This window comes from Physeter macrocephalus, chromosome 11 (genome assembly GCF_002837175.3).
Source record: "Physeter macrocephalus isolate SW-GA chromosome 11, ASM283717v5, whole genome shotgun sequence".
NCBI lineage: Eukaryota > Metazoa > Chordata > Mammalia > Artiodactyla > Physeteridae > Physeter > Physeter macrocephalus.
The window spans coordinates 122,702,687-122,714,120 of NC_041224.1; the positions used below are offsets into that span (position 1 = coordinate 122,702,687).

Genomic DNA, 11,434 nt, shown 5'->3' on the forward strand with positions numbered 1-11,434 from the left:
GTGGAAATAAAGGGTGACCTGTGGCCCCCCCTTCAAATTTCCAAAGGAGAAAAAAATTAACTGAGATTTGATACACCTGTCACAAGTATGGGAAATCAACAAATTGTGAAACCATTTTAGTATGTCATGCTTATGCATCTTATGTAATTGTGGGTTTTTTTGTGGTTTTGAAGCATTACTTATCTGTGTTTATTAAACATTTGTATGCCAGGATAATGAATTCAGATTATTTAGTTGTTTAGAAGAATACATAAATATGCTGATGTCCATTTTCACATTTTGCTAATTATCTGTGATTTTTATAATCAATTTGTGTTCCCTCATTAATCTGAGTAATCAAATTATAGACTGTGGATTGATAAAACAAGTAATGATTAGCTTCTTTATTAAACCACAAATTAGTGTATTTTTACTTACTGAAAAAGTCCATCTACTCCTAGTTCATATTGATTCAATAAACAAATTAGAAAGACAGCAATAAGCAAATGGCAAAGTAGTTGAAACAAAGCCATGTGATTATAATTTGCTTTTCAAATTCTAAGGTGTTCAGGGGTCATGCTGTAGGGAGATTTTCTGTAAAGCAATAAGTCTATACTTTTTGAAAATATGGCTCTGTAAATCAGAGTGTTCAGAGTACACTGAGGGGCCGGAGAAGGGCAGTGTTTATTTAGATGAGGCTCTGTTACTTCCACCTAGATCTCTCTCTTGATTTGCTTAATATTTCATTTGACTAAAGCATTCTGGGGAAAAGGAGTTTAAAGCATTATGTAAGTGTGCTTGTATTCAGTAGGGCTTATGAACAGAAGATATTCAAGATTTTAGAAGAACCACTCAAGAGGGTCTGAAACTGCATTCTACATGTCTTCTGAGAATCGCTCTGCAAGGTGCAAATAAAATGGCAAATCTCGATTAAGGAATTCAGCGATAAGCAAGCAAGCAAGCTTCACTCTTCTCTTCCAGTGTAATCATGGATATGCAGTGAGTAAAACGTGGCCTTCTGCTTGTTATATATTGTTGTCAAAAGCTGTGGTATTGTCAGTGATTTTTTGCATGAAGTTATATTCAATACCTTTCTCAGCCTTCAGTAAACTGGTGATAAAATACAGAGATGTTCACAGGGGTGAGATAGTCTTGACATTGTTTAGGTATAATGGGAAGAATAGAGTGTGAGGAAGCATCTTCATGCACCAAATAACCATATACTCTTAGGTCATTGATTATTGAGGTCTAAAATAGTGCATTGCTCAGCATGATGTCTTAGCTTGCTTCTGGCTCTAAATTTCTTTGGTTCCTAGGTAAGCCAGAATGAGATTACCAGTGATGGGTTTTGAATAATGTTATGTAATATATGTCAACTGTATCCAAACTGCCAACTTAATACCTACCTGTCTTTAAGGATTTCATTGTTTCTTTCTGTGAATGATGAGTTGAAATGAGGGTGAAACAGTGTATTGGGAAACTGCTGACCTCTGGACTCCTCTCAGGTCACCTAAGAGAGAGGAAAGTCCAAAAGTCAACAGTAAATGAAACAAATGGCCAGTGGGGAAGAGAAACTAAAGTCTCTGACATTTTCTAGTATCCAGGTCTCCTGGGACCAAGTGATGGTGAAGTCCTTTCCCTTGGCCAATTAGATCAAAGACACTGGCTGCAGCACTCAACATTAGCTCAATAGCTCTTCCATGAGCTTGTCTGTGCTTCAGTTCTGATTACTGGTCACCTTCAGGCTTAGAGGGTCAACAGCAACCTGCTGTACCAGTCATTGGGCACTGCATTCACTCTTGTAGTTCTCTATACGATGCCCATATCTTCATAAATAGTCCCTTTATTAAACTTTCCTCAAATTTCTCTATTTGAGTGTGTCCTGTGTTCTGCTGATACTGATATTGAACAAAGTGAGATTGAGAAAGGATGATGTTTACTCACAGGGTCCAGATTCTCCAATGAGATGTTGGTGTGAGTAAAAATCGGGAAGCAAGAGGATTAGAGTTTGAGCAGGTGATCTGATCACAGAAGCAGAGGATGGGGTGATGCCATTGCAGGAAGTATAGAATGAGCCAAAGAACACAGGGCAGTTTCTAGAAGCTGGAAATGGATTCCCCCCTAGACCCTACAGAAGAAATGCTGACAGCTTGATTTTAGAGCTTCTGACCTACAGAACTGTAAGATAATACATTTGTGTTGTTTTAATCCAGTTAGTTTGTGGTAATTTGTTTTAGCAGTAATAGGAAACTAATACACCAGAGAATGAGATCAACGTTGGTTAGTTTCCACAGATGTAGTCACTTAAGTAAAAAAAATCTTTTAAACATATACTAAAACAGAATAGTATAATGACATCTTCTACTGTGATTTAAAAACATCCCCTAGGACCCAGCCTCTCTTCATTTGTGGTGAGTATTCATCATTTTATTATTTATTTATTTGTTTGTTTATATTTTGGCTTCCCAGCATCTGAACCTCCTTGCTATGTTTTGAAGAATTTATCATCTTATGTATTCTTGGTAGGGGTAGAGCCTATCTCCTAGGCTGAAGGTCCCAGGTACTTGCCTTCCAAAGATTCCTGGCTACTGGACCTAAGCCCTAGACTCTGCCAAGCAGATGCACTGTGCCATTCTCTAGAATCAGCCACAGAGATGGCAGCTGTAAATGGAGTTCCCAGCAATGGAAGCAGAGGTAGCTGGGGGCAAGTCTGAGTTTCTCTGTGAATGGCAGCAGTTCACTCACTGCACCAGGTCTGCTGTACAACTGGGAGTTTTGTTGTTAGCTATATAGCTTTGAGCCTAATTTTCCAGACTGAATGATTTTGACAAATTATCTTTGTCCTTAAATCAGCCTGAGTTGGCTTATTGGTTTGTGAGCCTTGAAACTAAGAACCTGGTTACTATATACTTTTCTGCTCTGCCATCCTTATTGTGTCAGCTTTGACTTTAGGCAAGGATTCCTTTCGACTTCATGATAGCTATAACTGTTGCAGGATTTATAGACATGATAACCCCCAGAGGGGGAAGAAATCACCTGTATTTATGGTTCTCTCTTAGGCGTGGAGGCCCTTTTACCTCAAGCCTCTTAGCCGATTTTTCTCTCACCCCACATCTGGTGCTGGCACATAACAGTCAAATCAACATTGTCAGCTACAAATAAAGTTTCTGTGAAGAATAAATAAGACAACGTGTGTAAAGCTTTTCACACTGTACTTGGCATATGTGAAGCCTTCAAATGAAAACTTCCAATGCTTATAACAAAATCCCTTGGGAAGCTTTGTAGCATCCCTGTAACTCAGGGTTCACCCCAGATCTACTGAAATACAATATTTAGATACGAGGCCTAGTTATTAATATTTTAAAGACTTCCTCAGGAGATCCTCAGTATATCCTTGGTTAAGAATCACGAAAGAGGAATGATTGTAGCATTTGCCCTGAGATGTTTTATCCAGGTGTTTTATCCTTCTGCCTAGGTGAAATTTCCTCTTGCTTCTTTCTTTTAGGTCATGGGTTAATTTTAAATGGTTGGCAAATTAAGGACTAAATAGGAAAAGATACCTGTCTTCAGAAAGAGCTATTGAAACCAGAGAAAATAAAGGCTTGATTTGACCTTAGACTGAGCTGTTTGCTACTACTCTGTGAAAGGTGGATTGGGTTTCTGGTTCTTCTGAATTCCTCAGCTCAGTGGTTTTTAATTTAACTGGTACCTTTTTAATTGGCTGACATTATCTTTCAGGGTTTTACCTGGATATCTAGTGCAGAGGCCTGGTATGGGGAATTGTAGCACCAACTGAAAAAATGCATTTAACTTTGTTTTAGACCTGGATAACCCTGTACTTCCTATGATCACGAAATAAATAAAAGTTAAAGGGTGATTAAAGTCAGTGAAGACCAAAATAAGATGAAAATGGATACAGTGACAAAAGCAATCACATCAAAGGATCTCAAGTTTGGAGATACTGTGCCCATGTGGAGGGCAACAAGTGTTCATAAAAGGGTTGTGGAGTATTCAGGACATAAGCCAGGTTGTGAGTTAGGGGTTAGTGGGTTAGAAGTTAATAGGAAATGGATACAGTAGCCCTAAACAGTTTTATTACAATGTTTTTTAAAATTAGAAATGAAGAAAGATAAGGTGATTATTTGAGAAGAGGAAGCTTCTTTTTTTCTTAAGATATGAGAAGCTTAAGGATGTTTAAAGCTCCTGACAAGGATTCATTAGAGAGGTACCGATGGCAGATACAGAATACCAAAGGAATTATTTTTAGTATAAGTTCTGATAAAGGTTGGAGGAGCAAGGTTATAGAGTACATGTGGAGGGTTGAGTCTTAGCTGGGAGGAACAGAACCTCTCATCAGGTCACTGTGGTTGATGCTCTTAGATATTCTGTTTTATGTGAAGTTGAGGGAGTATCTACATGGCAGTGTGTATTTTCTCTGTGAGGTAGAGCGAGAGACCATTTCATGAGACTAAAGGGAGAGGTAGGAAAACTTGAGATTGCAAGACACTGGAGAGAGTTTGAAATATCATTAGGATGATGGGGAAAATGTTACGCAAAGAAAGGTAGTCCGAAAGAGGAAGCCCTACTGTGATTCAAGAGGGAGAGTAGCTCTGCAGAAAGAAATGTGGAAAACTGTAGCTGGAGAGTGGAATACTTGAATCCACGATTTTGCAGGTGATAACCAGATTCACAGTGTGCTTATGCGAATGAGTGGCTGAGGTGTCACTAAAGATGAAATAGTCAAGAAATCAAGTGGTCATGGTGTTGTACCTTAAAGTCTCCCAGGATAATTTAAAAATTGGGCTGAAAATGAGGATTACAAGATAAGACTTAACTGAAAACTTGTCAGTAAATGAGGGGAAAGGGCTTGGTGGTAGGTAGATGGCAGCAAAGAGGAAGACAGGAGCATGTTTTGTCAAAAAATGTGAGCCTCAGAGGAGCAGGAGTTTTAATAAAAGTAATAGTCTAGAAGTGAAAATAAGGAACATTGGTGACTCTGAAACACTGCTGGACTTTAAGGTACAAGGGATGTGTGAGGATAAACAGTCTTCCCTTGGTGGTTGTTTATCAAGTTTATCATTTGTCCACACCTGAATCTACAGCAAAACCCTTGGCATCTCTTTCACTACAGGGGAAAGTTACTGCCTTCATGGAGAGTCAGTTTCAGCTCAAACGAGGAGGTGGCATGTCCTTTTTTTCTCCTCCTCTATCTCTTGTCTATGGGCAATTATATCCACTCCTATGGTTTCAATTAACATGTAATTGGTGGCTCCCAATACTAGATCTCTAGCTCAGGACTGTGTTTTGGGCTCCCTCCAGGCATGTATAACTTACTGCTCACTGAACTTCTCCATTTGATGTCCCAGTGGCATCTCAAACTCAACATTTCATGACTATCTTTTACTGTGAGATTCACCCACCTCCTGTCTTGCAGTGCTTCACGTGGCCCTCTCCTTGATATAGTATAGGTCCTCAATAAATACTTGTAGCATGAATGAATGAAACGTTTGAGTTAGTGAAACACCATGTGTTTTTTCAGAGTAAGCCTCTTTGGCAGAAGTACCTTCAGAATATAAACTGATTACTAAAGGTTAGTTTGCCTTGTTAAGCCTTTCATGGGCTGTCAGGCTGTAACCTGGGATAATGACATGGGTGGAACGTTCACTCTGACCAGTGAGACTACATTCCTTTAGGTTCACTTGTTTTGTAAATTAGATTTTTCAGGTTAGCAGTTCAAATGAAAGCTCTCTCTCTCTCTCTTTTTTAACCACTGCTCTTTGGCACATTCTAATGAGAGCTGTAGCTCCTGAGTTGTTTCTTCAGCATTGGCATCTAATATGAAAGAAATTGAAAGCTAACGGGAAACCTCAGGGCTCCAGAACAGCAGGTCTGTCCAGTAACACTATCAGCCCTGTTCTTCAGCTGTGCCTTCAATGAGAAAAGGCTCCGACTACTGCAATGTGCCTGGTGAGGGAAGCTGCATGAAGATGTCACAAAGGGAAACAGCGTCAATTTTCATTCTGAAATTTTTGTGCCACCTTCAGTCAACTTATGTCATGCTGCCTGCTAATGACATTCCCACCTAGGGACCCCATTGTGAGTGATGTCCTTGATGCCAACTCGTACATTCTAGCTAATTCCAAACCTAGTAAATGTTTAGTATCTTTCTTAGAACCAAGTAAATGAATGGGAGACATAAAATAGAACTTGCCTTTACCCAAGGAGTCATTCAACCAGAATTTTTATGACAAATATGGGATTGGAAACTAAGTAAAATATTGAGAGCTTTTAAATGCATATAGAAGCGATTCAAATCTGAAATTGCCTGAAGTGATTCTCACCTTATCCTGGAGAGGGCTGCCGTATGAAGTTACTTGTTTAGATTGGTAGCCTTCATTTGTTAGCAAGGGTATTGTATTTTATTGTTCTTTAGATATTTTGAATTTTAAATCAAAACAACAAGAACAACAACAAAAAATTGTAATGATAAAAAAGGTATTGAACTTTTTTCTGAATGCTACAGGAAACTGGAATATTATAAAGTGGAACTCACTGCCTCATGGATGAAAAGAGAGAAAACAGCAGTAGTCACAAAAATAAAGTGTAGATAGACTATAGGACTTAAAAGTTTTATTAACAACCTTTAAGTTATTGAGTTGGGAAAGGTTGTTTTTGTTGTCATTGGTGGTGGTGGTGGTTTTTTTGTTTTTGGGGGTTTTTTTGGCTAAATTGCCAGGACTGAAAAGTCTAACTCCAAGTACTGAACAAACGTGCCCTTCCAGACTCATCCATTTAGCAGGTGTTCAATAAATATTATTGACTGGCTTATTGTCCCGATGATCTCGTTTATAAAAATAGCCTGAAAAGGAAATTCCCAGATAATGAATTTCAGTTGTTAACAGTGTTTTCATCTGGAATAGTTCATGAGATCTTAATCAAGGCAGTCTTTATAGTAAACTTCCTGTTCAGGATGTTCTCATGGACTATAAATAAGAGTATGAAAAGATAATAAATACACATTTTTATATTGGTTGTAACACACTAAAAAGTCTCATCCTTGAGTTTTAAGAGCAAACACCCTTTTTTTCTTTAGAAGGAAAATGTATTTTATTTTTAAGACATGGATTTTTTTTATGTAGTAGAAGTTTGAGATGCAAACACATCTTTGGGATTCAGAGGCAGGTTATTGACTTTGAGCCTCATGTCTGGCAGTCTCTACCTTGGGAGTCTTGTTTCTGTGCAATAGATATTATGCTGAGTTTACTGTGAATATTTTAGAGCATCTAAAGTGCCTATTTTGGACTCTGTTTAACACATTTAATAAGGTCTAACTGTTTATGATTGTGAGTGATGATTATTAGTTCTTGGTTGGGGAAAAAAGAACCAAAATGTTCTGTCCTCTGTCATTAACTCCGTGTGGCATTTGCTAATTGTAACTCTCCCATTTCCTTCGCACCAAGCAGGTGACAGGCATGGTGCTGCGGGCTTTATGAGCATTATGGCCTGTGATCCTCACAGCAGCTTTAGGAGGGGGTCCTACTCTACTCATTGCTTTGTGAATGAGAGAGCTGCTTAGCGAGGGAATCAGACTCACAAAGGGTATAGGGCCAGTAAAGAGCAGAGCCTTGCCCGACTCCAGAGATTTCAAATGTAGATACCTGGGCTCTATCCCTGAAGATTCTGTTTCGGTAGTTCTGCATTTTTAACAGGTTCCACCGGAAGATTTTGAAATGGAGGTCACATTGGACTGAGTTAACAAGACGGAAGTATTTTCATACTTTATCTGACCATTTATTTATTAATTAAATATCACTGAGGTTCTATGCAGTAAGCATATGGGATGCAAATGTTAGACGGGTGATATTTAAATGCTCCTCTCTTGGTGTTTTGGGTCTGTAATCTCCATAGTGAGAGAAAAAAGTTATTTCAAGTCACCAGCATTCTGTAAGAACCCAGAGTATTGATAGCAATATCAGTTGTAGCCACCTGATTCATATGTCTTTTTATATTGTATCTGGAGGATTTTTCCTGAATGAAGACAACTAAAAGCTATATTTAAATAACTTTATGAGTAGGGTTCTGATGACTCATATCAATTTTTCCTTCTCAAAGCTCTGTTAAGAGAATAATCTCTTGCATTCAGAATAATCCGAATCAGACCACTTCTGCATCTCTGACTCAGAGAACAGTCTGCTGTATTTAGGTCTGGTTTTCTCTCCTGGCTTTGTTCAAATGCTGTTAATTTTGCATTTCTTGTTTTACACAAGCTTGCACAGGGATATAACATCCTGGAGATTTTAGTCTCATTCTTTGTTTCTGTGTTTACTGAGAGTTGTCTTTAAACATGATCACGGTCCTTTGGGTTCTCAGGATCCTGCTACCAAACGGTTACTTAAGAGTGGCCTTTTTTGTTCTTCCTACTTCTGCCTTTGAGCCGAGTGCCTTGGTGTATTCCCCTGGCTGTACTTCCCACACTCTCTTCTCTGCCTAGGATGTCATGAAGGGTCAGGTCCACTCCATTCTGAGGCTTCAGGGGCATCTTGCCACTCCCTGTGTTATTCAGTAAACATCCTCATGCCTGAAGAGAGAGCTTAAAGCTCAAAAGGTTATAGGATGTATCACTACGGTAATATCTAACATCTTTAAAACATGCTTTTCCATTACCAAGAAGAATATAAGTGAAAATATATAGATTAAAACTAACTTGTCATTTCAGGAAAAGTTTTTGTCTGTTCAGAGAGGAGCATTTAATTGCCTTAAATTTTACTTTCTGTTTTCTTATCCAGAGAGATGTCATTGAGATTCATTGGTGCCTGAATCAATTTATACATTACTTTACATTTCCCCACTGCATCTTCTAGAATGGTACCCACACCAAAGACACTCACAAATTTTATTGCCCCATTGACTCACTTTTTGGAACATGACACAGGCTGACAGATGTTTTCCCAGCCATCTTGGGTTTGTATACCACTGGTAGAAATTATTAACTTATAGAAATCAGTAGCTTGAGTATGCCATACGCCCTTACATTCAAGCACAGGTTTTATTGAAAGGAATTACATGAATTTACTTCAGATGGAGGAACAATTTACTTTTCATTATTTTATAAACATGAACTTTATAGTTTTCATTGCCATCTTTTTATTGCTTCAAAACACACATTTTATATGCTGCTGACGTAAAATTAGCTATACTCCCAGTTGCCTAGTGCTCTAAAGCACAATGAATTTGAGGCAGACTGGTAAGGTTTTCTGGTCTCTTCAAAGTTCTTTGCTGTGAAGAATGGGAGTAGTGTTAGAGGAATGAAGACAGGTAAATGAGCTGCAATTTTTCTTAAGGGAAAAGTTTTCCATAAATTATAGTCTGGGTAAATAAATAATTCTAGGTAAGATTTTAGAATTAATGATCAAAGAAATGGTTGGTGAATAGCCAGCAAAGGAAGCAATGATTCAATATTCAGAAGAAACATTATCAAATTAACGCAGTTTACTTCTTTGTAGGGTTATTAAATCAGTAGGTTAGGGGAATGCACAAAACAGTGTATTTGAGCTAAAGCAAGACATTGGCCAAGTCTTTCAAGATACCTTTGGGTTAATATGGTGGACAGTTAGCCAAGTGTTAATGATATTAGGTGAATACTTGAAAGGCTATATCCAGAGATAATTATTTAGTGCAACAGTGTCATTAGGCAGTTTTCATAAGGGCATATTTTATGATTCTGTTCTTAACCCTATTATATTCATTTTTAATGACTGCCAGAGGCAATGTAGTGTAATACAGTTACAGTGATTAGGGCTCAGAGTGAGATGAAATCCTGCTTCCACCACTTCTTAGAATGCGATCTTGGGCAAGTTACTGAATCTTTGTAAGCCCCAGTTTCTTCATCTTTAAAATGGTGATAGTAATAGTGTCTGCTTCATTGAGCTCCTGTGAAGGTTTAAGTAGGATAAATAATGTGAAGCAGTATCAAAGCATTAACGCATGGTAAATGCTCAAAAATGTTAGTTATTGCTGTTAACTACTTGGATATGGGTACAGAACTCTAAGTCATCAAACTTGTGAGTAGAATAAGCTAGAAGAAAGAGAAGAGCTATTGCATGACAGGATCTTGACTGATGGCAGATGGCCACACTTACACCCTTGCCCCCTCTCCTTAAATTCCAGTATCCATGTGGGTGACATTTAACAGTGTGAAGTATTATCAGGAATTCATTTAAGGCCCTGAATGCATATCCCAAAACTCAAATGACCAAGTATGTATGTAGGATACATAAAAAAGGATATGCAAGAAAGAATGAAGAGCTTTAATTATCAGAAAGCTCAATATGAGTGAGGAGTATGATGTAATCACAAATAAATGAACAATAGTATAAATCAAGCCAGTATTAACACAAGTTGCTACCTAGATATGAAAATACACAGGTCACTAGTTATAACTGTCAAAGTGTTTTGTTTCATTCTTGAGCACCACAATTTAAGTGACAGATAATCTGGAGTGTGTTCAAAGAATAGTGGCTGAGATGGCAAAAGAACTCAAAACTATGCCACAAAAGGAATATTTGAAATTAAAGGACTCTAACTTGGAGATAAGGAGACATGGATGCTTATGCTGGCTTTTTTCAAAACTGTTAATTTATTGATTCAATGGAAGTTTTTTATAAAGTAATCCCAAATACACTCAGTTCAGGGTTAAATATCACATTTGTAGCACTATATATATAATATATAAAGTTCCCTGTGCTATACAATAGGACTTGTTGTTTATCCATTCATTTTTCTTTTTTTTTTAACATCTTTATTGGAGTATAATTGCTTTACAATGTTGTCTTAGTTTCGGCTGTATAACAAAGTGAATCAGCTCTATGTACACATATATCCCCGTATCCCCCCCTCTTGCATCTCCTTCCCACCCTCCTTTTCCCACCCCTCTAGGTGGTCACAAAGCACCAAGCTGATCTCCCTGTGCTATGCAGCTACTTCCCTCTAGCTATCTATTTTACATTTGGAAGTATATATATGTCCATGCCACTCTCTCACTTCATCCCAGCTTACACTTCCCCCTCCCCGTGTCCTCACGTCCATTCTCTACGTCTGTGTCTTTATGCCTGTCCTGCCCCTAGGTTCTTCAGAACCTTTTTTTTTTTTAAGATTCCATATATATGTGTTAACGTACGGTATTTGTTTTTCTCTTTCTGACTTACTTCACTCTGTATGACAGACTCTAGGTCCATCCACCTCAATACGCGTAACTCAATTTAGCTTCTTTTAATGGCTGAGTAATATTCCATTGTATGTAGGTGCCACATCTTCCTTATCCATTCGTTGATGGACACTTAGGTTGCTTCCATGTCCTGGCTATTGTAAATAGTGCTGCAGTGAACATTGTGGTACATGACTCGTTTTGAATTATGGTTTTCTCAGGGTATATGCCCAGTAGTGGGATTGCTGGGTC

The 11,434-nt window shown here is 38.1% G+C and overlaps 1 long non-coding RNA gene across 1 annotated transcript in view; it reads left to right on the forward strand.

Annotated features, from left to right (window-relative positions):
* The first annotated feature begins 817 nt into the window (after positions 1–817).
* The window catches only part of LOC114487113 (uncharacterized), a 181,370-nt gene continuing 170,753 nt past the window's right edge, over positions 818–11,434 (forward strand). Inside the window, exon 1 of the long non-coding RNA XR_003681837.2 lies at positions 818–978. This is a non-coding gene — a long non-coding RNA (uncharacterized lncRNA). The remainder of the gene's footprint in view (positions 979–11,434) is intronic.